General features: G+C 43.5%; 2 long non-coding RNA genes across 2 annotated transcripts; both read right to left on the bottom strand.

The window, feature by feature from the left end:
- Window positions 1-13161: 13161 nt before the first annotated feature.
- LOC150010651 (uncharacterized) lies at window positions 13162-14203 on the bottom strand. Its single transcript, XR_016511413.1, has 2 exons — window positions 13658-14203; window positions 13162-13428 (listed from the first exon to the last, which is right to left on the bottom strand). It is a non-coding gene; the product is annotated as an uncharacterized LOC150010651 (long non-coding RNA).
- A 5785-nt stretch (window positions 14204-19988) lies between these two features.
- On the bottom strand, window positions 19989-20533 carry LOC150010650 (uncharacterized). The gene is made up of 2 exons (XR_016511412.1): window positions 20485-20533; window positions 19989-20255 (listed from the first exon to the last, which is right to left on the bottom strand). It is a non-coding gene; the product is annotated as an uncharacterized LOC150010650 (long non-coding RNA).
- Between the last annotated feature and the right edge of the window lie 5271 nt (window positions 20534-25804).

Raw genomic sequence — 25804 nt, 5'->3', positions numbered from 1 at the left:
GTACAAGTAGAGAAACTGGGCTCTGTGTTGTTAGGTTTATGCCTCAGCTCTGCCTCTGAAAAGCTCTGTGGCCCTATAAAAGTTTTTAAAATTCTCATTCAAGGATATGTTTAGAGAGAGGGAGGGAGGGAGAGAGAGAGAAAGAGAGAGAGAGGCATCAATGTGATAGAGAAACATTGATTTGTTGCCTCCTGTATTTTCCCCAACCAAGGGACCAAATCTACAACCTTTTGGTGTATGGGATGAGGTTCCAACCAACTGAGCCACCCAGCCAGGGCCCTACAAAGAAGTTATTAAACACTGTGCACCCCTAGAGAGGTTGCTTCACCTCTGGGCCTCAATTTCCTCATCTAGATAATACGATAAGCTTAGTGCCCACTTCACAGGGTTGTAAGAATCAGATAAGGTGATAAATACAAAGCACGTGGCCAAAGGTATGGTAAGGCAAGTTACTGCAGGATGCTAGGAGTCACTATTTACTGACACTCACCAGTGCATGTCCTGGGCCAAGTGCTTTTCATTTAGTTCTGCATTTAGGTCTCTCAGGAGCCCTGACAGCAGGCATGAGTTTTAGTAATGGGAAAACTACACTGAGTCCTTGACTGAAGGAGTTAGGGGAGTGACCGCCCTTGGAGCCAAAAATCCACATATAACTTTTGACTCTCCCAAACCTTAACTCCTGATAGCCTGTTGTTGGTGGGAAGCCTTACCACTAACATAAACAGTCAATTAACACGTTTTGTATGTTATATGTATTATTCAACAAAGTATTTTTACAATAAAGTAAGCTAGAGAAAAGAAAATGCTATTAAGAAAATCACGAGGAAGAGAAAATACATTACAGAACCGTATGTATTGAGTGAAAAAAATCCACATGTAAGTGGACCCACACAGTTCAAACCCTTGTTCTTCGAGAGTCAACTTGTAGCTCTGACCATGGGAGGTACCTTCATGTAAGCTCTGACCTCCTTTGACCAATGTGGAAGCTGATGTTTAGAGAGAGAGGATGACTTGCTCCAGGTCTTTCTAATTGTAGAGCCAGCACTGGTCCAGACCAAGTGCAGAGTTTGCTTTGCTTTGCCTTTCTGCTTCTGTTTTATTGTTGTGTTAAAAAAAACAAACAAACAAAAAAAAAAAACTAAAGGCAGTCTTCACCAGTTCCTTAGCAGCAAGAGGTCTTTGTGGGTTCTGGGAGGAAGGCGTAGATTATTGGTCTCAAATGGTGTGTGTGTGTGTGTGTGTGTGTGTGTGTGTGTGTGTGTGTGTGTGTGTGTGCGCGTTTTGTCCCTTCTCAGAACAATTTATTTTATACCTCAAAGCCTTGTGCTGTTTTTTTATTTTTTATTTTTTTTTTGTTACAAAGTATCCCCATTTCACAAGTAGCCTCAAGCAACAATTAGTCCTGCATGTAATTTCGGAATCAAATGATAGGTTTGGGTGAGAACTGCGCAAGCAGTTTGGAAGCAGATGTAGCCCGAGGTGAAGTCACTCCCTGTGTTCAAGGGGAGACCGAGAGGGGGATGGGTGGGGAAGGTGGCCGCACGGCCTGGTATAGGATCCAGAGAGCTCTGAATAAGGAGCCAAAAGAGTAGAGACCGTGTGGCAGACATATTAATAATCTACCCCCCCACCCCCACCCCCGGAACCTGTGAATATGTTACCTAACATGGCAAAGGGGATTTTGCAGATGTGATTAAGTTAGGGACCTTGAGATGGGAGATTATCCTGGGTTATTCAGGTGAGTGCAATCTAATCACAGGCGTCCTTACAGGTGGAGAAGCTTTCCTGGCTGTGGATAGAGAGCTGTGCTCACAAGAGACAGGATGCAGAGGTGCCGCGCCGCTGGCTTTGGCAGTGGAAGAAGGGAGCCAGGAGCCAAGGAATGCCGTGGCCTCTGGAAGATGGAAAAGGCAAGGACATGGGTGTCCCCTTGAGCCTGGAGAAGGAATGCGATCCTGCTGACACCTAGATTTTAGCCCAGGGAGACCCGTGTTTGACTCCTGTAAGTTACTAAATGTGTGTTGTTTTAAACTTCTAAATTCATGGTAATTTGTTACAGAGCATAGAAAACCAATGCAGCCTGATTCCAGCTCTGCCTTCCATTAGGCCTACCACTGTGGCCTGCCACTGAAATCAGTGTGAGCCTCGATGCCTCACTGAGGGGACATACTCATTTTTCATATGGGGACATACTCATTTTTTATAATCCCATCGTTTTCCCAGCCCCTACTGCATACCCCATACAGAGGATTGAGGGGTGCTCAACCCTCGCTGCTTGCTGGGATCATGGGGAGACTTTTGAGAACACAGACTCCCAGGCCCCACCCCAGACCCACTGAATGCAACTCTCCATGAGGCCCTGCAAACTATCATTTTGCAAAAGAACACTAGGAAGTGTGGGGGACTGAGGACTTTGTATCCTTCCAACATAAGCATGCTTTGTTTTATTGCACCTCACTTTACTGTCTTTCCCGGGTGTTGTGTGTTTTGAAAATTGAAGGCAAGACCCTTCACCAGCACAAAGATTATGACTCACTTCATTACTGTGGTCAGGAACCGGACCTGCAATATCCCCGAGGTGTGCTTGTACTTATATATCATTTCTACATCACACGGGGCATGTCATTTGATCTCTGGGTCTCACTTTTCTCATGCAAAACCTGCAAGTGTTGAACCAGTGATCTCGAAGTTTCCTTTTATTACTGAGGATCTTTCATGTACAATGTTATCTTTCTTTCATTTTCTGAAGACACCTTAGGATTTTATCCCATCTCTGGGCCACAGCGGTAATGGTCTGCTCTCTCTGCAAAAGGCTGTCACTGTAGATCTGGGACCCTGGTGGTGGTGGGGGGTATCTAAACCAAGACTGTGGCATAGCCCAGAATTTGTTTTGAAATGTGTAAACACATTTTTAATTCTTAAAAAGGTGAAATAAAATCAATGCCATCAGACATTCTAATGAACAGCCAGAGATGAAAACCAGTGCCTTGTGGCAGGAGTAAGAACCCAGAAAGGCAGAAGACTCAACCTCCTCCATCTCAACAAGGATAAACTCATCCTGCTCTGCCACCTCCTTAGGTTACTGTGAGAAGCAAACAGGATGCTCTATTTGGACCAGTCTATAAACTGTTGAGCGTTAGATGAGACTAAAGGTTCTGCTTCTTCTGCTGTCTTCCTGAGTGTGGACTGTTAGCAGGCAAGCCTTCCAGGATAAAGTTGTCATGTTAAGAGAAAGACAAAGCCCAGGGGTTCAAAGTCACACCTTCTTCCCTGATAACCAGAGTGACTCATCCAGTCATGCCCAGTGTATCAGTCAGGATAGGTTAAGCTGTGCTACAGTAACAAACAAACCCCAGAATGCAGTGATTTAAAAGAGGCAGATATATTTGTCCCTCATTCTATAGATCCATCATGGGCTGGCAGGGGCTTCTCTTTGTTGTAATCATGGAGAGACCAAGGCTCATGGATCAGCCAGCATTTCAAATAATATGAGTCCCTGTGCCACAAAGAGTGAGAGAGCTTTGGAGGGTTTAGCATTCTGGCTTGAAGGTCACACATATCACTTCTGCTCACATCCATTGATAGGAATTAATTACAAGGCTCCAGCCAACCACATGGGGTAAGAATGAAAGGAAGTACAAACCTATCATGCACCTGGATGGCAGAGAGCTGAAAATATTGATATATGGCAAATAGTGCTATTGCCCATCATACCCATCCTACAGGTCCAGTGCCTGCCATGCTACATCCTCTGCCAAGCCTTTCCTCATCCCATAGACTGTATTCCTGGAAGGTCTATTTGACTGGAACTCTCATGTGCCTTCCACTCTCATCCTTCTGCATTTTGTGCATGCCATGATCACTGCTTTGTCTTTGAACCTCTGACACCTAACACAGACTTGGGTGCTGAATCAGATGAGTATGGAATAAATTAATGCTGCTTCCAAATATACATGCATTTTATATTTTTTGTTTAACAACTGTAATATACTAACATTATTTAAATGATTTAAAAATTATTTAGCCCTGGGCAGGTAGCTCAGTTGGTTAGAGCTTCATCGTGACCCATTGAGGTTGTGGGTTCAATCCCTGGTCAGGGCACATACAAGAATCAACCAATGTGCCCCAACCCCTCCAGGGGCTGTCAATCCGTTCTATGTATCTATGCTTCTGTTTTTTGTTTGTTTGTTTACTGTGTTTATTAGATTCCACATATAAGTGAAATAATGTGTTATTTGTCTTTCACTGATGGGCTTATTTCACTTAGCATAATATTTTCCAGGTCCATCCATACCTTCACAAAAGTCTCTTAATGTTTCCTGAGCACCATGGATTTCTCCGGGGGACTTTATGGCCAGAACTGATCACATTCAATTCTCCAGGGAAGAAATAGGCAGCATTCTGCAAGTCATGGTGGTAAATCTTGGCCCCAAGTCTTTATGATTGACAGGCTCTTTTGCACAACTCAAAGAAAGAATTAGTTAGAAAAAAAAAGTTCAAGACTTCTAGTCAAGATGGAGGGATAGGTAGACACACTTCACCTCCTTGCACAACCATAGAAAGAATTACAACTAGATCTCAAAACAAATAATACCCAAAATCATCAGAAAATCAAGCTGTATGGAAGTCCGATGACCAAGGATTTAAGGAGGCCACATTCATCCAGATAAGTAGGAGGGGTGGAGTCACAGAGATGGGCTGAGAGGTGCAGAGAGGTGGTGTGGCATGGAGTGGCAATGGAGGTGGAGGAACAGAGGATCCCACATTCACACATGGGGGATAAGAATCAGGAGGGATGCTTTGGGAGCAAGCGAACCCAGCCCCAGGCCAAACTGCATAGCCCAGAGTGCCAGTGCTGGGAAGATAAATCCCCATAACTTCTGGTGTAAAAACCAGTGGAGATTGGGGTGGCAGAAGAAACTGCCAGATTTTTAGGGGCCTCAGCTTAAAGGGCGCACATGGACTTAGAATGTACGGAAACCTACCCACTCTAGAATTCACCATCAGTGCAACAGCAAGAAGGGCGCCAGTCACATATGGGAAGTGAAGTAACTGGAAATGGGGCGAGTGCAGGGCAAATCTCCAGAAGCCAGGCAGCAGCATTGTCCCCTCTCTGAGCCCTCCCCCCACACAGAGCCCCAAAGTGGTGGAGCTGCCACACACAATTTACAGGTGCCTTTTCTACAATAGGCCATGCTCCTAAGGGAATCAGAGCAGCTCTACCTAATAAACAGAAACAAACAAAGGGAGGCTGCCCAATTGAGGAGACAAAGAAATATGACCAAATGAAAGAACAGAACAAAACCCCAGAAAAAGAACTAAATGAAATGGAAACCACCAACCTATTGGATGCAGAGTTCAAAACACTGGTAATCATGATCAAAGAACTCACTGAGTGTGGCAACAACATAAAGGAAGAAACGAAGGTTGCGCTAAGCGAAGTAGAGAAAAACCTACATGGAACCATCAGTTGAGGGAGGGAAGCAGTTTCAAATCAATGATTTGGAACATAAGGAAGACATAAGCATCCAACCAGAACAGTAAGAAGAAAAAAAGAATTAAAAAACAAACAAACAAAAAACAAACAAGGATAGTATAAGGACCCTCTGGGACATCTCCAAATGTACCAATGTCTGAATCATAGGGGTGCCAGGAGAAGAGGAAGAGCAAAAAATTGAAAACTTATTTGAAAACAGTAATGAAGGAAAACTCCCCTAATTTGTCAAAGGCAATCGACATATAAGTTAAGGAAACACCGAGAGTCTAAAACAAGTTGGACCCAAAGAGAACCACACCAAGACACATCATAATTAAAATGCCAAAGGTTAAAGATAAAGAGAGAATCTCAAAAGCAGTAAGAGAAAAGCAGAGAGTTACCTACAAAGGAGTTCCCATAAAACTGTCAGCTGATTTCTCAAAAGAAACTTTGCAGGCAAGAAGGGACTGTCAAGAAGTATTCAAAGTGATAAAAAGCAAGGTCCTGCAATGTAGATTCTCTATCTCACAAAGCTATCATTTAGAATGGAAGGGCAGATGAAATGCTTCCCAGACAAAGTAAAGCTAAAGGAGTTTATCATCACCAAGCCATTATTACATGAAATGTTAAAGGAACTTATTTAAGAAAAAGAAGATAAAAATTATGGACATTAAAATGGCAACAAATTCACAACTATCAACAACTGAATCTAAAAACAAACAAACAAAGCAAACAACAAGAACAGGAAAAGAATCATAGATGTGGGCATCATTTGGAGGGTTGTCAGCTGAGAGGGGAAGGGGGAGAAATGGGGGAAATGTGCAGGGAATAAGAAGCAAAATTGGTAGGTACAAAATAGACAGGGGGGATGTTAAGAATAGTATAGGAAGTAGAGAAGCCAAAGAATTTATAAAGAATTTATACACACAATCCATGGACATGAACTAAGGGAGAAGGGATTGCTGGAGGGAATGAGGGTACTGGGTGGAGGAGGGTAAAGGGGAAAATTGGGACAACTATAATAGCATAATCAATAAAATATATTTTAAAAAAGAATCAACCAATGAATACATAAGTGGAACAACAAATCAATGTTTTTTTTCTATCTTTCTCATTCCCTTCCTCTCTCTCTAAAATCAATAAATTAAAAAAATTTAATACTTAAAATATTCTTTGTGCTCATAACAATTATTTTCCTTTGTTTTATAGTTGAAGACATTGAGGCACAGCAAAGATAAATAACTTCCCCAGGGTCACAAAGCTACCAAGTACTAAGTGGTAGATTAGGGACTTGAACTTGTGTAATCTCATCTGAGAGTCCAAGTGCCTAATGACTATACTCTACTGCCCTTGTCGTAGGGCAGGGAGGGAGGGCCCCTTACTGCTCTTTGAATCTAACCTCACAACTCAGTGTTCATCAGGCCTCCATCAGGGCCCCCTCCTTTCGGGGGGAACATCCTAGACTTTGTAAACTTACCTGTCCTGTGTCCAAGCCCCTTCCCTAGGGGGCTTGCCCTCTACAGATCTGATAACTTCCAGGATTGCTGGGAGGTGCCATAGATCATTATTTTCCCCTTGACAGTTTTGCCCAAGGCTGGCCCTGAAGCAGGTAATCCACCCAAGGCAGGTTGGTGGTGCAGACAGCTCTGCGCTTTGCGAAGCAAGCCATGCACAATCTATGTGGCTGTATTTAGAACAACACTTCCAAAATGCAGCCTCAAAGAAACTTGTTGAGGCTTTGCTTCTTCATTTCAAGTGAGATCCTTCCATGGGGAGCCCAGGTCACCACAAAATTATGGGAGCTATGAGTCACCGCAAGCAATCTGCTGTCTCAATGTTGTCACCTTGGAATAGGCAAGTGGCTTTTTTTTTTTGCTTGTCAATTAGACAAGCCCTTTCAGCTCAGGCTGAATCTTTCCGTGGGAACGCCACTGAGCTTGCCAGTGAGCTTTCAGAGTGGCACTCGGAGCTGGGCTCACCAGGACATTTCTTACACGGAGGCTCTCCTTACTCACTGTCCATGAAGTGCTCTCCCCTCAAGAAAGAATTCAGAAAAAATTCCTAAGAATTCAAAAGTGTATTCTGATTGTGCTGTTTTCAGAAAGAAAAAAAAACACACCCAAATGATATTCAAACATGACTTTGTCGCTACTCAGGAGCAGGGTGGGTGGGTGGTTGGGGGATGTCAAGATGGAAAAAAAAAATGAGAGAAAGAAAAATGGGAACGTAAGGGGGAGCCATCGGAGGGGCTGGTTTGCTAGAGTTGGCCAGAGAGTGCCTTGCTCTGGCCTGAAGTGGCCACAAGATGGCAGCATTTCTGAATGGTCCAGAAATGCACCCAGGGGAGCCTCTCAGGGTGCTGGAGTGCCTTGGCTTCCAGTAAGTACATCCTCCCTTGTGTTCTGGAGAATTAAGAGTCCTGACCGCGATGCTCTTGTCCTCAGCCAAAGACAGGAGAGAAGAGGCCCAGAGCAGAAGGCCTGGATCTCCATGGTGAACATACAGCTGTTTCAACAAAGTCAGCATTGAACCCAAGTGCCTGTTGGCCAGTGGCCACTTTGGATGTTGGGCTGGATTGTCTTCGTTTGTCTTAGAAATGAATGCTTACTTGGCCAGATGTTGTGTGGAGGCCAAGGGACTTTGTAGTGTTTTAAAAAGTACATACTTAGAAACCTCAGTTTGTGTGTCCTGGGGACCTGATTCTGCAGAGCCTGGCACGGATTCCGGAAGTCAGGTGTGGACCCACTCCCCCCACCACCCTGGATGTCTGCACTATCATTTGCATGAAATAGTAGACAGTCTTTGCTAACAAAACTCTGGTATCTGTCTTACATACCCTCTTCTCATCCATTCATCACTTTCAATATTTATTGAGCACCTAGTGTGAGCCAGGGGTCCTGGGGATACAAGAATGACCATTCTGCCATCATAGACCTTACCTCCAGTTGGGTGGAGAATTAATGAGTCACAATTATAAAAAATGCTACATAGAAAAGTGCAGAGTACTCTGGCAGGGATTCCGGAGATCTTTACCGTTTATTAGCTGTGGACCTCGGGCTCGTTAGCCAAAGGACTTTGCATGGTGTCTGGGATGGTCATGAAGAGTAAAAATGTGACTTATGTGACAGTGCCTGGCATATTGTAAATGCTGCATGAACGCTGCCTGCCACCTTTATTACTGCTATGCCCTTCACAGCTTCAGAGGGCGCTACTCATGTAGACCACACATACAACAGATTATGACAGCTTTGCCTTTCCCTCCCAGAGTCTCAGTTTCCTCATCTGTCAAGAGAAATAATAACACTGATATCATGGGGCTGTTGCAAGGGTGAAGTGAGCTTTGGAAAGGGCATTAAGTATTTAGCTCAGAACCTGGTATCTGTTATTATGACAGGGTGGAGAGGAAGTAGGTATACAGTTGTCTGTATGGAAAATAATACAGTAATTAATAAATAATAATACCAGAATAAACTCTGTGCTTTGCATACTCACAACTAAAAACCTACTTTTGCCCCACCCTGTAGATCTAGAGGCCATGATCTCAAAGGTAGACACAAAGGCTGAAGTCTGCATTTTGGAATCATACGTAAAGCCCCAGGGTGCCTTGTTAAAGTGTGTGTTTGGCTAATTAATGGCCATTTTTTGTCTAGTGACTGCCTCTTCCTTTTCCCACCTGAACCGGTTGTTGAGCTAGCCAATGCCAGCGCAGTGGCCGTGTGCCCCTGCCCTGTCCCCGAGCTACCAGAACCAGGTCTGTGTCTGTCTCTGTGGATTCGGAAAAGGATGAGACCAACTTGTCCTGCCAGTGAAGGGGCAGCCAAGGGAGGGAGGAGGGGAGTGCTTGCTACAGTGACAGCTGCTGGGCCTGATATATGTCATGTCATGTATCCTTGGGGCAGCTGTGTCACACAGGCCCCCGTGTGAGCACCCTAATCTACAGTTTAGAAAATGGAGTCCAAAGGTCACACAGCACATTGTTCTGCAGCTGGGCTGAAACCCAGGTCAGCCAGACTCCAAATCCTGGAGGTTATCTTGAGAGGTTTGATGGAATTGACCAGAATGTTACTTCTTAGCTTGACCCCAGGCCAACAACAGGAACAGGCATCCCCCATATAACGCGGTACTCCTATAACACGGTTTCGCTCTAAGAAGAAACTGATGAGGCAATTTTGATGGGAATGGCATCTGGAATGTGCCAAGATAACTTAGGGGACATTGGCACTGATGAAAACAAAGAAGTTAAACGGTTTACTCTAAAAAGCGTAAAGAAAGGCCTAGACTTAGCCGAACAGTTAAAGCCATATTTCTTAAGTGAAGATCCTGCACAGAAAGGGGCACAAAGTGTAAGAGAGAACTTCAAAAGTACTAGCACCGTATAACGAAATTTATAAGGATCTCTCAGCTAAAAGCAAGCAACCTAAAATAACAGATTTTTTGCAAAAAACAGAGCATAGAAATCAAGATAATGCCGAAGACAGTTCAGAGGATGAGGATATCTTGCCAAAAAAGAAAACACATTCGATTATTGGAGCTTAGTGATGACGAGAAAACATTACCTAATTCATATCAATATGTAATACTTTGATGAAAATTGCTTTAATAAAGATATTTCTCTTAATTATAAAAATATAATAGTATGTTTTTAAAATTTTTGGAAACTAACGCCCCTTTTTGTACGAGTTCTTTGTTTCCTATAACACGGATTCGCATAACATGGCATTTGTTAGGAACCTAACAACCGCGTTATATGGGGGTTACCTGTACTTAAATCCTTGCTGAATTGGGCCAGTGGGCCATTTGAGTCCAGGTGAGCTATCTGTTGGCTCCATGTGTGGACAAACAGTGGATGCTAGAAAATTATTAAGGGGCTGTCCCACCAGCTTACATGATGCTGTTCGTTTCTGTCCAGCGCACCCTCAATCAACTGTCCCGAGGTGAGCAGACTAGGGTGGGCAGATCTCCTATCTGTGGGGCAGGGCAAGGCAACCTGAGAATGTGGGCCCCATCCTGTCATTATGGTCATCTCAGCTGACCTCTGGGAGGAAGATCAACTCTGAGAAGACCCCTGTGAAGAAGGCCATTTTGAGGTTCCCATGGGAGAAGGGAAATTGCAATGCAATGTAGCTGAAGGTGTCCCTCCATCTGCCTAGGACAACAGTGACATCCAGGGACCTGCAGGGTAAGCATAGCCCACAGGACGGGTGGCAGCTTAGCTCCCAGCCAAGGCGCTGCTGCTGTGCTTTTTGCCATCGTGGCCTTTAGGAAGTCCTGGTGGAGCATGGTTTAAATTATTTCTCAGTAAAAAAGAAAGTGTTATTAGCAGAATGTTTGAGGATTGAGGGTTTGGGTCCAATGGGGTGTCAACTAACTTTTTTCCAACACCTGTTTGGCAAGTTGTAATGGACAGCAGATGGTTCTGTCGGTCTAGCATCCATTCCCCTCCTCCCCATCCTGGGTATTCCTGGGGGGGGGGGGGGCACCCTTTCCGCACTACTCCCAGCCTTCTGGTTTGAGTGAGGCGGGTTCCATTCACAGGCTCTGAGGATGAGCACATGACCAGGGCTGACCAATCCCTGCACTTCATACCCTGGAGGAGTGGTTGTGTCAGAGGTGGGTATGTATCCTCAGCCAGACCAAGAAAGAGTTGATCCTGAGGTTTTGCTGGAATTTGGGGACAACATACACTCTTTTCCAGGGGTTGCTAATCTGGGAGCCCATCGACCTGGAACCTCTGGTGGCTACATTGCCTCACATGGACAGAGCTACCTGAAGAAGAGCAGAGAGAAGAGTTGGGGAGACAGAGATTCTTGGCAACATCTTGGGTGGCTGGATTCAACTGTGGACTTTTCCCATCGTGTGAGTTTTATTTCCTCTGGTGCTTTTGTAAGTTGTAGTTGAGTTACTGTCTCTTAGACCTGAAAGCATCCTGTCTAATGTACAAACATTCCCGAAATATATCCGTAAGTTGAGTACTGAGAAAAAAAAAAAAAGGAAATTTCATTTGAAATGTTTTTAACGGCTAATATCAATCATGATTGTTTTGTATTATAGATATTAAAGACATTAGAGAAACTGTGCTATGCCTACATTACGTCATAAAAAATAAACAAAACTAAACAGATATACTCACAGCATTATCAAAAAATCCCAGAGACCTGCTTCTCTGGAGTCAGAAAGATCTGACTTTGAATTCTAGCTCTGTCAATTTCCTTGGACAATTGTCGTAACTGTTATAGGCCTCAGTTTTCTCATCTGCAACATAGTGATAATAAGAGTAACTACACCATTGGGTCATGATGGAGGAGTATCTGAAATAATAAGAATATCTAACTGAAAGGCAGGAAGATTAAGTAACTTGTTCAAGATTAGTCGCCTTACAAGTGGCAGAGCTAGGATTTGAACCTGGGCAGTGTGGCTCAGGGTTTCTACTCCTGACGCCCATGTTTACTACCTCTTGAGGCCCAGAGAGGTTGAGTAACTTGTCCAATGTCACATTTCTTAATATTTTACACGAAGTGCATTTCATGGGGTCTGATACACAGTAAATCTCAGCAAATGTTAAGGAGAACATAGAGGATGGGTAGCGTTAATCAACTGATTGCATCTCAACGCAGGGCCATGGCTGTTGTAATGGGGGAATACAGGATGGGATTTAGGAGCCCCAGTTTTAGACTCTGCTCTGTGTAACCTTAAGCACGTCATTTGCTTCTCTATACTTTGGTTTCTCATATGTAAATTGAGAGGATCAGAATTATTGTTCTTCACGGGCTCTTCCATTAAAACCATACTGGTCCAGGGTTTGGAGACATTTGTCATAACCAAGGTAATCGAGGCTACATGACCTGGATGTGAGGAGGATTTTTGTGAAAGGTGGCTGGATTAGAAGCTCTAGTCTCCCTGCCCATCAGCCTGAGGATCCAGGGCTCCATCCTCCACACTCTACCTTGCTTCCAGCCTGGGTCTCCTCTCCCAAGTTTTCCATCACCCTCTAACCTAGTGCATTTCCAAGGTCAAGGAAGAAAAATGAGGCCTAAATTGGCCATCTCTGAACCAGAGCAAAGAAAGTGCAGGCTGGGTCCTCACTTTTCTCACATGTCCAATCCACGACCAACTCCTGGCCTCTTGACTGAGCACTTTAGAGATTTGAATCACATCTGAAAATGTTTCCCAAACAGCAATAAACTCTCCCAGGAAAAAATAAGTGTTCTAATGAGTTAAGTGTAAATGAATCAAAACCATATGGATTAAATTTCCCCTGAAATACACTCAGGATTGACCATTAAAGACAAATGCTTTGGGACAATATGGGCTGTGGGTGGAGGGCCCGGGGTCTGACTTGGAACTTCCTCTCTGCTCCTTAGCAGTGGGGCCATTTGTCCCAAATGTGCAGATGCCTGAACTTACACTCAGTTTTCCACAAATGAACAGATCATCTTAAGCTGAAATTTGATGAGACCTTGCAGGAAAAATTCAATTAACCAAAGGCATCTTGTTGGGGCCACTCTTGCTGCAAATCTCTCTTTGGAAGGTGGTACACTTGTTCAAGATGGTGAAAACCTTAAACAAACAAGTCACTTTGTTCATCCACTCCAAGAACATTTATTGAGCACTTAATTTGTATCAGAACCTACAAAGTAATGGTGTTACGGCTACATAGGCGAGATTGAACACTCTGAAGCGGTGTATAAAGTTAAGCAAAGGATTTTTAATATTGGCCAGGAGTTGGGCAGACCCTGAGCAGGTCTCTAACATGCTCCAACCTACAATGGAGTCTAAACGCTGGGCTTTTATACTGGTGCAGTCTCTTTGTTTCTTCTTTGGCGGGAAACAGCTTTAGGAAGAGGGGGCTGCGCAGGACTGCAGGAATGTCTTGGCAGTAACAGGAACAGAAATTCGCAAGGCTAAAGGTTATCTTCGACGGCAGCATAGCTCTTCAGCCAGGGACGAACTCCCTGTGAAGCAATTTATTTTCAAAGGGCTAGACATTCTGCAAAGCACAACCTTCACAAATGTTATAAACCAGACACAAGCAAGCAAATGGGAGGTGATAGAGGCTGAAGTCCTTTTAGCTTGTAAATCACTAATTGCTATAACACTCCTTCTTACATTCCTTTTTCCAAGGCCTTTTAGCAAGTCCTTGCTACTTCTTACAAAGAACATTTAAAGCCCTTACATACTTACATATTGAAACTTTTTACAGGGAATATTTGGTGCCCCTACATAATCCCCCCTCTAGTCCCTGGACTAAACCTATTAGGGACGTCTAGGGACTATAAGTAGGGTTTTTAAACCCTGGTTTTCAGGAGGGGCTTAGTAGCAAGGATAAGGAGTTGGGTATTTATAATGCTAGCTTTCAGGAGCTGCAAGGAAGAAATTAAGTTTTCAGAAACAAATGATAATGAGTATACAACATCCCAAAACTAAAAGGGACACAGCAAAAGCAGTTTTGAGAGGAAAGTCCATAGCAATACAGGCCTACCCAAAGAGGATAGAAGAACTCCACACAAAAATTTAACCCCACAGCTACAAAAACTAGAAAAACAATAATAAACAAAGCCCAGAGCAAGCAGAAGGAAGGAAATTATTAAGGTTAGAGCAGAATTAAATGACACTGAGACTAAACAAACAACTTAAAAGATTAACAAAAGCAGGGGCTGGTTCTAGGCTTATAAAGAAAAAAAAGAATCCAAATAAACAAAATTAGAAACAAAAGAGGAGATATTATGACCGATAACACAGAAATACAAAAAATTGTAAGAAATTACTATGAACAACTATATGGCAAGAAACTTGACAACCTAGATGAAATGGACAAATTTCTAGAAACATATAATTTTCCAAAACAGAATTAAGAAGTAGAAAGTCTTAACAGACCAATAACAAAGAAGGAAATTGAAACAGTAATCAAAAATTTCCCGGCACACAAAAGCCCTGGATGGCTTTACAGGCAAATTTTACAAAATATCTAGGGAAGAACTAACTTCTACCCTTCTCAAACTATTCCAAAAATTCAAGAAAAGGGAAAAATTCCAAACTTTTTTTATGAAGCCAGTATTACCTTAATTTCAAAACCAGGTCAAGACATAACAAAGAAAGAAAACTACAGGCCAATATCGCTAATGAACATAGATGCTAAAATTCTCAACAAAATATTGGCAAACAGGATCCAGCAATACATCAAAAAGATTATATACTACGATCAAGTGGGATTCATCCCAGGGACACAAGGATGGTTTAATATTCGCAAATCAATAAATATAATACATCACCTAAACAAAATGAATGACGAAAATTACATGATCATATCAATAGATGCAGAAAAAGCACCTGATAAAGTACAACACCCATCTATGACGAAAACCCCCAGAAAAATGGGAATAGAGGGAGCATACCTCAACACAACCAAGGCTATATATGAGAAACCTGAAGCCAACATTCCACTCAATGGACAAAAAAAAGAAAACATTCCTTCTGAGATTAGGAACAAGACAAGGATGTCCACTTTTTTCCTTTTCTTTTTAAACAGTGTTGGAAGTTCTAACTACAGCAATTAGACAAGAAGAAATTAAAGACATTCAAATTGGTAAGGAAGACAAAACTGTTACCACTTGCAGAAGACACGATAGTATACATAGAAAACCTTACAGACTTTACGAAAAAACTACTTGACCTAATAAGTGAATTTGACAAAACAGCAGGGCACGAAGTTAATATTCAGAAATTAAAAGCGTTTCTATATACCAACAAAACATTAGAGATAGAAACCAGAAAAAAAATTCCATTTACTATAGCAACAAGAAAAACAACAGTATTCAGGGATAAACTTAACCAAAGAGGCAAAAGACCTGCACTCGGAAAGCTACACAACCCTGAAGAAAGAAATTAAGAAAGACACAAATAAATGGAAGCATACACCACATCCACGGATGGGAAGAATTAACATTTCCAAAATGTCCACATTATTTAAAGCAATTCATAGATTCAATGCAATTTCTATTAAAATACCAGCAACATATCTCACAAACCTAAAGCAAACACTTACAATTTAATTTAGCAGACATTTGTTAAGCACTTGCTATGTGCCATGCATTGTAGATTCAATGATTAATAAGAGCAAATGGAATGTTAGCAAGATGATGGAAAACAAATTTCCAGACCCTTATGGAAACATTAAATTAACAACTAGGAACTGACTAAAATAAGTTTTTACAGCTTTGAAAACTAGTCAAAGATTAATAGCAATTAAGGAAATGACCAACAAAGAAAGCACTACATTCAAAATGATAGAAAATTTTATGGCACTGTACTTATTTTTGCCTTACCCTTTTTTTTTTCAATGTAGTGCAGTATACTTGGGAGGAATTAGCCTAATTCCCAGTTTTTTTCTTTTCTTATAAGGAATGTCTGAAGCCCCTGTATAATTCCCCTCCTTAGACTTAAGACCTTTTATTTTATAAGAGGACAATGGGCGAAGGTCTCGTGCTCTTCTAGCTGCTTCAAGCTGAACATGGTCGTCGTCCTACCTACCCTTGGGTCTAGGAATTTCTAATAAGAGTGGGGGTGGAGGGGAGTGCGGCCCTCCCTTATGGGAAAGGATTTTTGCAGAGTCCAGGTCAGTTGGCTGTCCCCGGACAGCGGCATTCTTGGTTTCCAAGGGCTGGCACTGTTGGACAAATTGACATCCTTGTCATATTCTGGAGGCAACAGACCTGGCAACAGGGTTAAAAGGCATAATTTAACCCACAACCACTAGATGACAAAAGACAGAGATTAATTCTTCAATGTCCCACATTAGGAAAAGAAATGGCTTCTTTGGAGGAAGGTGTGCAGGGCACGTCACACCTGTCCAAAATTCTTTTGCTCACTATACTTAGCTAGGGCTGAGGGAAATATTTTAGGTTTTCCCCCCTCTCAGACCTTTAGGCCCTTTTTGTCCAAGTCATTAGGATAGATAAGAGAAATAAGTTTTTAAAGTGAAGCTCACAGACTACCCCATACTTTACCAACCCAACCACTTAGTTCAGCCAAACCGTTGAGTCTTAGGAGGCGGCACTGCAGATGGGCTTCTTAAGTGAGGCCTATAAGTACAGACAATTACTCAGGTAATGAGATCATAGACTTATGCCCTATGAAAACGGAAAGAACACACATGTTAATTCACACAACACAATTCACAAACTAGTCTTTAAATTGGAGAGACTGTCTTATTGGGAAGACATCCAGTTGCAAGGCATTTGACATTCTTCTTGCCTGTAAATAAAGCATCCTTGATAATGTCACAGACTTGGTTTAACTTTCAAATGAAAAACAAACTTTATAGACAGTTAGCTGCACTGAGCATTGCAATTTTCCTTAAGTCATGATTTTTCTCCTTAAGATCACCCTCCTTGTCAGTAAAGGGCTGCATTAAGTCCAGTTTTAATTTAGCCTGTTCATTTGCATAAAAACAACAAGAGCAGTGATTGATCACATATGATCTTTAAGTCTACTATGCTGGAACTTACGCAAGGAACCTTCATGTTGACTTTTAGTTTGCCCATTAGGGCACAGAAGCTGAGCCACACACCTGCCATTCAGCCTTGCCTGTAAACACCTGCTTTTCCCAAGTCCTTTGGATTTTTCATTGTGCCTTGAGGTTCCTTCTAGCCATTTTTCAGGAAAGCAACCTTCGTTCCTTCCCTGGAAAGACTGCCATGAACCGCACAACCAACCAAGGTGTCAGGCCTTTTTTCTCATGGGCTTTTCTTAGCTTCAAAAGTTAAATCCAGTTCCTTAGGGCTTCCTGGTAACAACAACCAGAGCCTAAGCATGCCTCTTTCAGGCATATTATTCCAGTCAATGTCTTGGTTAACAATACCTTTATTAACAACTGGTCTTTTTAGTTTTATGCAAAGAAACCTAATGTCATTACTTACTTCTTTAAATTGCCAAATTCTGGAGGGATCAGGTAGGGAGAAAAATATACAGTGTGAAGGAAAATCCTTGTCCTTCTAATATTTACTAAAACTGCATTTCCATGCCTTATACTTTCTTTTGTTCACTTTCCTACATGTGAAGTTTTCTTTTTTTTTTTTCTTTTTAACTCTCTATGGGGAACCTCAATTTTCTTTTCAGATTATATGGCTAATACCAATACAGAGAATTCTAGACCTTTTCTAGGTCCCCAATGGCTAATGCCAATTCCAACACAGGGAATTCCAAATGACCTTTCATAGGTCCCAAGGCTAAATGCCAATACAGAGGTACAGTAACCATACAATTAGACCACAAGTAGTTGAGGTTTCCTTTCCCCAGGTTTAAAACTTTCACAACCTTTCTATACATTTTTATGACTTTCCACAGACCTTCTGCAACATTCACAAACTTTCCATATATTTACCCATTCAGATTTAACCATAATCCATTTCCAATTCTTGTTCTTTTCCACACTGTAAAGTACTCTACTCAAACTCAGTATTTAGCAGCTAAAATTTCCCTAGATTTATAGATATTCTGCAGTTTTCTGAAGCTTCCTGCTTCTTCTTCTTCTTTTCTAACATACACTTTTGAGCTTTCCTGAGAAGTTTTTCAATTGTTTTATTTGGCCTATTACTATTCTATTTAGGATTTTATTGGGAACCTTTTGTTTGGCCAGGACAATTCCCTGACCAGGAGGATGCTTGCATTTTTTTTATATTCTTATAGCAGCCCACCTGATTATTCCTCTTTCTTTCCTATTGAAGAGGATGTCTAGAATGGACATTAGTTTTATTCATGTGTAACAACACTTTTCCTTAAGATACAGGCACATTCCCCCTGCTGAAGCAGTGAGGAGATTGAAGGCTCTTTAGTTACAGCTTTAGAGGTGTTGCTGATTGGCACCCAAGCAGCTTGCACCAGTTTGAAGAAGAGCGGCCTAAGTTTTAAAAGTGTCACTTTTTTTTTTTTTTTCCTCCATGTTGGAGAGACAGACATTCTGCTCTTTCTGTAACCTGTAGCAAGGGGATTAGACGGCTGCTTCGCTAGCAAATTTAACATTGTCCCTCCTTGCAGCTCCAGCAGGGAGTATTCAGATGCAAACTGTATTGCTAGAAGTTACCTGGGGTGGAAAGAAATGCTGCAAGCAAGTTCTCTGGGGAAATTTTTAAGGAGCCTCATCCCTCTGGCCAGGGCTACAAGGCAGCAGGACACAGCACAGAGGGTCCTAGGCTTTTTTTTTTTTTTTTTTGTGACACTGCCCATATTGATAGCCTTGGTTTTCCTGTTCCCCACCCCCCTCTCCTGCGCCTGCAGCTGTTTGAGAGATAGCAATTTGATCTGGGAACCAGGGGCCTTCCCAGATTACAGAATATGTGAAACTAACCCACGTTTGTTTGGCCTTCACTAGCCATCTGCAAGATAATACCTTCTTTTTTTTTCTTAAAAAAACACTTTTCCCTTAGAAGTGCAGAGCAGGAGCCACTCTTTCAAGGCACAGCTCCCTCCTGCCTTGCTACTTCCCCCAATAACCCTCTCCTTTCTGCTTGTTGCATTTTTGCTTCCCGAGAGACACCGTTTTACACTTATAATATTTAGATTTAAAGTACTCCCAAGGGGGGGTGGGGCTATCCGACCCCAAAAGCAGACCACTCTGACCTACAGAATGTTTCCAGGGTGCCAGAGTTTATGAAGGGATTTTGTCCCCGGAACTTGGGGAAATTCTGGAGCACACAGTCAAGAACTATGGGTGCAGGCTTAGACTGGCGTCCCCTTATGTTGGCTAACATGACTGCTACAAACATGCACTTAATTTGGATTACAATTAGGAGCTGGAACACAAGGCACAGGAGCAATTCCCCCCTCACGGCGCAGACAAACACGGGCTGGGAGCTCCCAAAGGAAGCCAAACAAATGCCCGCTTGGCCTCTCCTCCTGCGAGGCTAGAGCCCACTCAGACTCCATAGACCGAAGTTTGTGGAGGCACACAAAAAGGAGGAAATAACTTTTTTTTTTACTTTAACCTTAACATTCACTCACACATTCACTCAGAGGTTAAACAATCCCACCCAAACCCCGCCTAGGCTTCTGAGATTAGATGAACAGCATCGGCTACAGGCAGCAGAACCCCAAAACCAAAAGAGCTCTATACAATCCAAATGAAGCTAGCCAAGCCGGCTTCAACAAATTCCCTGTTCGGGAATATGTACCTCTGCGTCCAGAGGACAAAAGAGACCAAGTCTCAGTGGCAGTGGCCCAAGTCCGCTGCCCAAATGGGTTGCCACTCACCTGTCGCCGAGGCTGTCCTCTGTCCTTTGCTTACTCTAGACTGGGCCGTCAGGGCTTCTAGCAGCTCCCGAGTGTCTCCTGAAGGTGCAGGGAATTGCTCCCAATCAGAGCTTGCGGCCGCTGTCCTGCCACACGTCAGCTAGACACACGGGACCGCACGAAGCCCCGGGGGCTCACCGAAGGCGGCACCGCTTTACAGAGGCATCTCGCTGGGGCCTCCAAAATGTTACGGCTACATAGGCGAGATTGAACACTCTGAAGCGGTGTATAAAGTTAAGCAAAGGATTTTTAATATTGGCCAGGAGTTGGGCAGACCCTGAGCAGGTCTCTAACATGCTCCAACCTACAATGGAGTCTAAACGCTGGGCTTTTATACTGGTGCAGTCTCTTTGTTTCTTCTTTGGCGGGAAACAGCTTTAGGAAGAGGGGGCTGCGCAGGACTGCAGGAATGTCTTGGCAGTAACAGGAACAGAAATTCGCAAGGCTAAAGGTTATCTTCGACGGCAGCATAGCTCTTCAGCCAGGGACGAACTCCCTGTGAAGCAATTTATTTTCAAAGGGCTAGACATTCTGCAAAGCACAACCTTCACAAATGTTATAAACCAGACACAAGCAAGCAAATGGGAGGTGATAGAGGCTGAAGTCCTTTTAGCTTGTAAATCACTAATTGCTATAACACTCCTTCTTACATTCCTTTTTCCAAGGCCTTTTAGCAAGTCCTTGCTACTTCTTACAAAGAACATTTAAAGCCCTTACATACTTACATATTGAAACTTTTTACAGGGAATATTTGGTGCCCCTACAATGGGAAGGAAAGAAGAATAAAACAGAGTCTCATCTTCTCTGTCCCCACTATCTCTGTCTCAATGACATTAGCCCCCCTCCCCCCAGTACTTCCTTGTGGGTCTCCCTTGCTTGCAATGACACCAAGCTCTCTGATGAGAGGCTTTCAGACTAGTTTTGGAGTCTTTTCTCAAGGCTTTGGGTGAGGTTGGAAACCTAGTGGATGGCAGCTTATCTGCTCTTATAGCCCCCTAATGCTAATACTTACGTTAATATTCACTGTGGCACTTCCAGACCAAACCTCATTCAATCACAAAATTCTGTTTGTCTCAAATATTTATTATCACCTGTTCTTTCTGGGAATGTAGGTGAGGGGAACTGTCCTAGGCAGGAACTCATTCTCCAACCTTGAACAATCAAGTAAATTTGTTCATTCAAAGAACACTTATTGAATATTTGTGTCAAAATGAAAGTATCGTGGACGCAAAGAGGAAATTCAGAGTCCCTTTCGTGGAGAAGATCAGTTCTTTGGACCACGCTATCTCATTCATGATGACACTTTCTCAAAGCCCTTGGAGGGGCCAACAAAACATGTTTCAAGCCCTTTCAGGAAATGCATGAGATAAAAACACACAGCATTCTTCAAAAAACTGCAAAGGAGACTTAAGCCTCCCGCAGGAGAGTGTCTTTCAGATCGCTATCAGAAATGGTCTAAATTGCATTAGCAACAGCTGCAGTCATTGAGAGAATTGGATGAAACTTGCCATCCCAAGTTGGTGGGAATATAGGGGGTGATCTCTGAGAACCATTTATAAAAGCTTGTTTGTCTTCTCCTGCCTTCAGCCTAACCTAACTCTATTTTCTTACAAGTTGTATCTCTCAGTCGCCTCCCAGCCCTCACACGTGTTGGCCATTATAGAAATCGCAAAAGGCCCACCGCCAGTGGGCTCAGCCTTTGCAGAAGGAGGGTGAGCTGAGTTAGTGGCACTTTCACTGTCTGGAAAATCCAGGGCAGAACCAAGTCCCCGTTTTCCTCCCTGAGAGTTGATATTCCAAACGGTACCATTTAGGCAACACCAACTCTTGGACGCCACACCCTCTCTTATAATTCACACTCACAAACTTGATTCCCTGGGAGCATGTGTTTTAAAATTGAATGAATCCCGAGTTCACATATGTTGCCTGGATATGACATTGTGTCATAGTTTCTTTCCCCTCCCCTGACGATCCGTACCACTGTCCCCTTTAGAAACCCAGTCTCATTGAGTTGCCATTAAAAACAAAACAAAACAAAAAAGTCCTCACTTCCCCTTAGAGGCCTAAGTCCTGGGGAGCTGGAGCAGAGGGAAGGTTGTCACCTGTCAAGTTCAGCAATAAAAATGACTTTCTCCTTTCAGCTGCTCTTCCCTGATGTGACTCTGTGATCAGTATCAAATGCTCGGTAGCAAGGGTTTCTGTCGAGCCTTCTCAGCTAAAATAGATTTAACCTGCCCGCTGCTCTTTGTGAGGGAACAATGGCCGGGACAATAAGGAGCTGCTATATTGTTCATGCATGAATAGTTTCGATTCTAGATATTTGCTGTTGGGCCCTGTAGATTACCTGCAAAGAATGTCCAGCTCCCTCTGTTGAGAAAGGTTAGGCTACAGGCGAGCAGTCCAGGCTGTTCCGTGGTGATGAATCAATAGGGGCTTGCAATTAATGAAGTCTCATTTCAGAATGGTAGGGAGTCTCCTTTTGAAATAAGGTCTGTTTTTGCCTCCAGCCTAATCGTACAGCTTGCAGCGTCTTCAGTTTGAATGGGTCAACTTTGGGTGTGAACTGGGGGCTTGGGGGCTGGAGGAAAGGGGCAGAGGGTGACAAGCAAGGTGGCTTTGGGGGCTTACTTGAGCAAGCTCTGGGGGAAATGAAACCCATATGTGTGGTTATTAGCATGTGGCTCAGAACGAGGCAAACAGCAGAGGCAGGTTGGAAGGCCACAAGGCCCTCTGAGTTTCCCATTGCCCATTTTTCGACTGGGAGCAATCTCTTTTGTTATTTTGTTTTTCTCTTGCAATTGACATTCAATATTATTTTGTATCAGTTTCAGGTGTGCAGCGTAGTGGTTAGACAATCATATAATTTACAAAGTGATTCTCCCCCACCTCGATAATTCAAGTACCACTTGGCACCAAAGCAATACTTTGATCATCAGAGATTCCTGCTACGTGGCTGCAGATGGAATCTTTGAGAATCCATAGGTGGTGCACAGTGGTGCTGGCAGGAAGAAACAAACAAACAAACAAAAAATAAAAAAAACCCACAGGCTTCAGCCCTGGCTGGTGGATCATTTGGTTGCAGCATCGTCCATACACCAAAACGTTGCGGGTTTGATCCCCCATCAGGGCACATACGGGAGGAGACGTATCGATGTTTCTCCTTTACATCGGTGTTTCTCCCTCTTCCTACCTCTCTAAAATTAATAAATATATTTTTGGGTGAGAATTTAAAAAAACCCATAGGCTTCAGATCCAACCTTTCTGAATCCCAGTCATTGCACTGTCATTTACCAACAGTGTGACCTTAGGCAAACTGTGTAAGCTCCCTGAGCATCCCTGCCTCATCTGTCACACAGGGGTGTCATCTCATCCCTGCAGGGTTCTTGCTATGAAAATATGTCCCCCCAGTGGGGACTCAGTAAACAAGAATGGCAGACATTGCAATTCACCCAGATCTAGCCTCCCCTCCTTCCTTCCAAACACACTTGCAATTTTGTTCAGGGCAACCGAGTATTCAACCAAGAAAATCCTGATTTTCAGTGTCATTGGGGTGGCCTTCTGCCATCTGCTGGGTAAGCCTTCCTGGAAAACTATTGTTTTCTCAGTTTAAAAAAAAAAAAAAAAAAAAAAAAAGGAGAGAGACTTCACAACGTGTTTGCCTTTTCCTCGGCCCTTTTCTTCCTTCCCGGAATGCAGCCACAAGGCCAGGAAGTGTGGGAGCAGCCATCTTGCAACCATGAGGACAAAGTCCACATGCTGAGGAGCGAGGCACAGAGGCTAGAGGTCAGGTGGAAGGTTGACGGAGGTGCGGAGCAGCTGTGTCAGCCCTTGACGGCCTCCCAGGGCCTCCCGTCGGGTGAGAACAAGAAATCTTCATGGGTGGAAGTCACTTGACTTGAGCTTTCTCTTACATGCAGCCGATCACAATCTCTAAGTGATACCTGGTGATTATTATTCCTTCAAGCTGGCAAAACAAGCCTTTGGAAGCTTCCGAAGGTAAGGAGGAGGAACGCATGGGAAGCCATGGCACCCAGTCTCAGCTATTTCAGGACCTCGCCATCTTCCCCTTTATCTGCCAACCCACGTACCTGAGCTTTTTGTTTACATAGCCTTCTGCGCTTATTATTAAATCAAGGCTTCTGGGAAAGTGGAGTTAAATTAAGGGAGATCAGAGGCAAAGATAACCATGCTACTATATAAATACCTGTCTGCATTCATATAAGATTCTGGAGTTAATCAACTCCAAGAACAAAGGGAGTGCCTGAATGAAGAAAGTGCCTGCCGGAGCTGGCTGCAGCCACCCTGCCGCGTGCAGGAAGTAAATATGGGAACCAACAGGCCAAAAATAATAATGGTAATAAGATTTGAAAAGCTTTGTCCCTAATAAAGAAGACTTTGCTGCGTTTTCATCCCCTGGAGAAACATCCAAGAGGATTGGGCTAATCTAAAAGGGACTTACCGGGAACTCGGGAGAAGTGTAGGCACGTCTTAGCCAAGGTTGAGTTGGGGCCCCTCAACCCAGTGGGAGGGCTAGGAGGGCACCTTCTATGGACCTTTGAAGGTCAAGCTACAGGTCCATGGCTCTGGGCAGTGTGGCTCAGAGGCCATTTCTCCAGGAGGATAGTGGAGTAAAATGAGTCACAAATGAGCTAATCACCATTAATGTTTCGGCTGAAACTGCCAGTCTGACATCCCTCCTAATGGCTGACAAATGTCAGGGTGACTTGTGTGCTTTTTTTGTTAATTGAATTGGTTAATTAGGTCCCAGAGGCCTAGCTGCTAATTATGAGCTACAGCCGAATATGAGCTTAAAAAAATAAAAGACGCAAGAAAGTTGAAACAAAAGAGAAAATACACACACACACAACTCCTTTGTGTTCTTTACAATCTGTACTGTTACCTTCTCTTAATTTTTGACCTGCCACATGCTACTGCCTTCTTGATGTGTTCAAAAAGAAAAAAATAGAGGGCAAGAAAAACTCCAATTCTGCCTTTTTCCACGAAGAGCATCTGCTCAGTCGGTGCCCTGTTCATTAATTTTCTGCCAATTAGCAAGAAACAAAAGGTAGATGGGGGAGGGGGAGAAAAGTTCCAGATTTGCAGCCTAATGCAGTACCTTGTGAAGATGGTGTTTTCAAAAGCTGCACATTGCCTCCCATTTGGGTAAAGAGGCGGGAACAGTCTACCAGGCCCAGCAGTGACTTGTTGACATTTAAGAAAGCTTTTCCAGAATTTCATAGAATAGGCCCTGGACACAGAGCAGTTTGCACTGTCCCACTAAGAAATATCCTTCCTCCAAGGTGTATAAAGAGCCTTCCAGGTCATGGAGGCCTCTAGAAATGTAGCACTGAAGATAGTGTCTCCAAGACGTAAGTATCTCCCAACTCTCAACCACATGTTCTAGGCATGGTCTTAGGTTTTTGCTTCTGATTAGAGGAGAACATTGAAGGAAGTTGGAAGTTCCAGCTTCATACCTCCAGTTCACTCTGCTTCTGGGCTGGTGAGCCCCAAATATCTGATAAGCTGGTTGGCGTTCTTTGGTTTGGTGGGGGTGGGCAGAGACAGGGACAGAAACTGAGGCAGAAGGGAGGAAAAGGAGAGGGCCTCTGTGGCAGAATCAGAGTTTTTCAGCCCTCAAGGTTCTGGCAGAGATATTTGGACAGGGGCAAGCTTCCCAGAACAGCACTCCACACGCTCAGAGTCTTGGGCTAGCAGAGTCTGGGATTTTGAAAGCATGAGGCCAGAAGCTTGTGGATTGAAGAATGTGTGTGACGGAGACACCACATGGAACCATCACCCCCTGACAGATGTAGGTGAACTTGGCTCACACTCCCAATTCCACAGTCTGCCCTCCCAGCTCAGCCACCAAGTCCAGAGACCTCCTCCCAGTTTCTTCCAGTCCCCAGCCTGCTTTGCTGGAGTCCTGTGCATATGCTCCTGGGGGTGATGGCTTAGGTTGCCGCAAGTTGGGTTTTGGTCCTTTGCTGTTTCCAAGGCCTCCAACCATGAAAGTTCTAACTTGACTGAAGACTTAAGAGGGAGGGG

Source organism: Furipterus horrens, unplaced genomic scaffold, assembly GCF_987537825.1.
Source record: "Furipterus horrens unplaced genomic scaffold, mFurHor1.1.pri manual_scaffold_5, whole genome shotgun sequence".
Lineage (NCBI taxonomy): Eukaryota > Metazoa > Chordata > Mammalia > Chiroptera > Furipteridae > Furipterus > Furipterus horrens.
The sequence above is the reverse complement of the archived record's forward strand: the minus strand, read 5'-3'. Positions and strand labels throughout refer to the sequence as shown.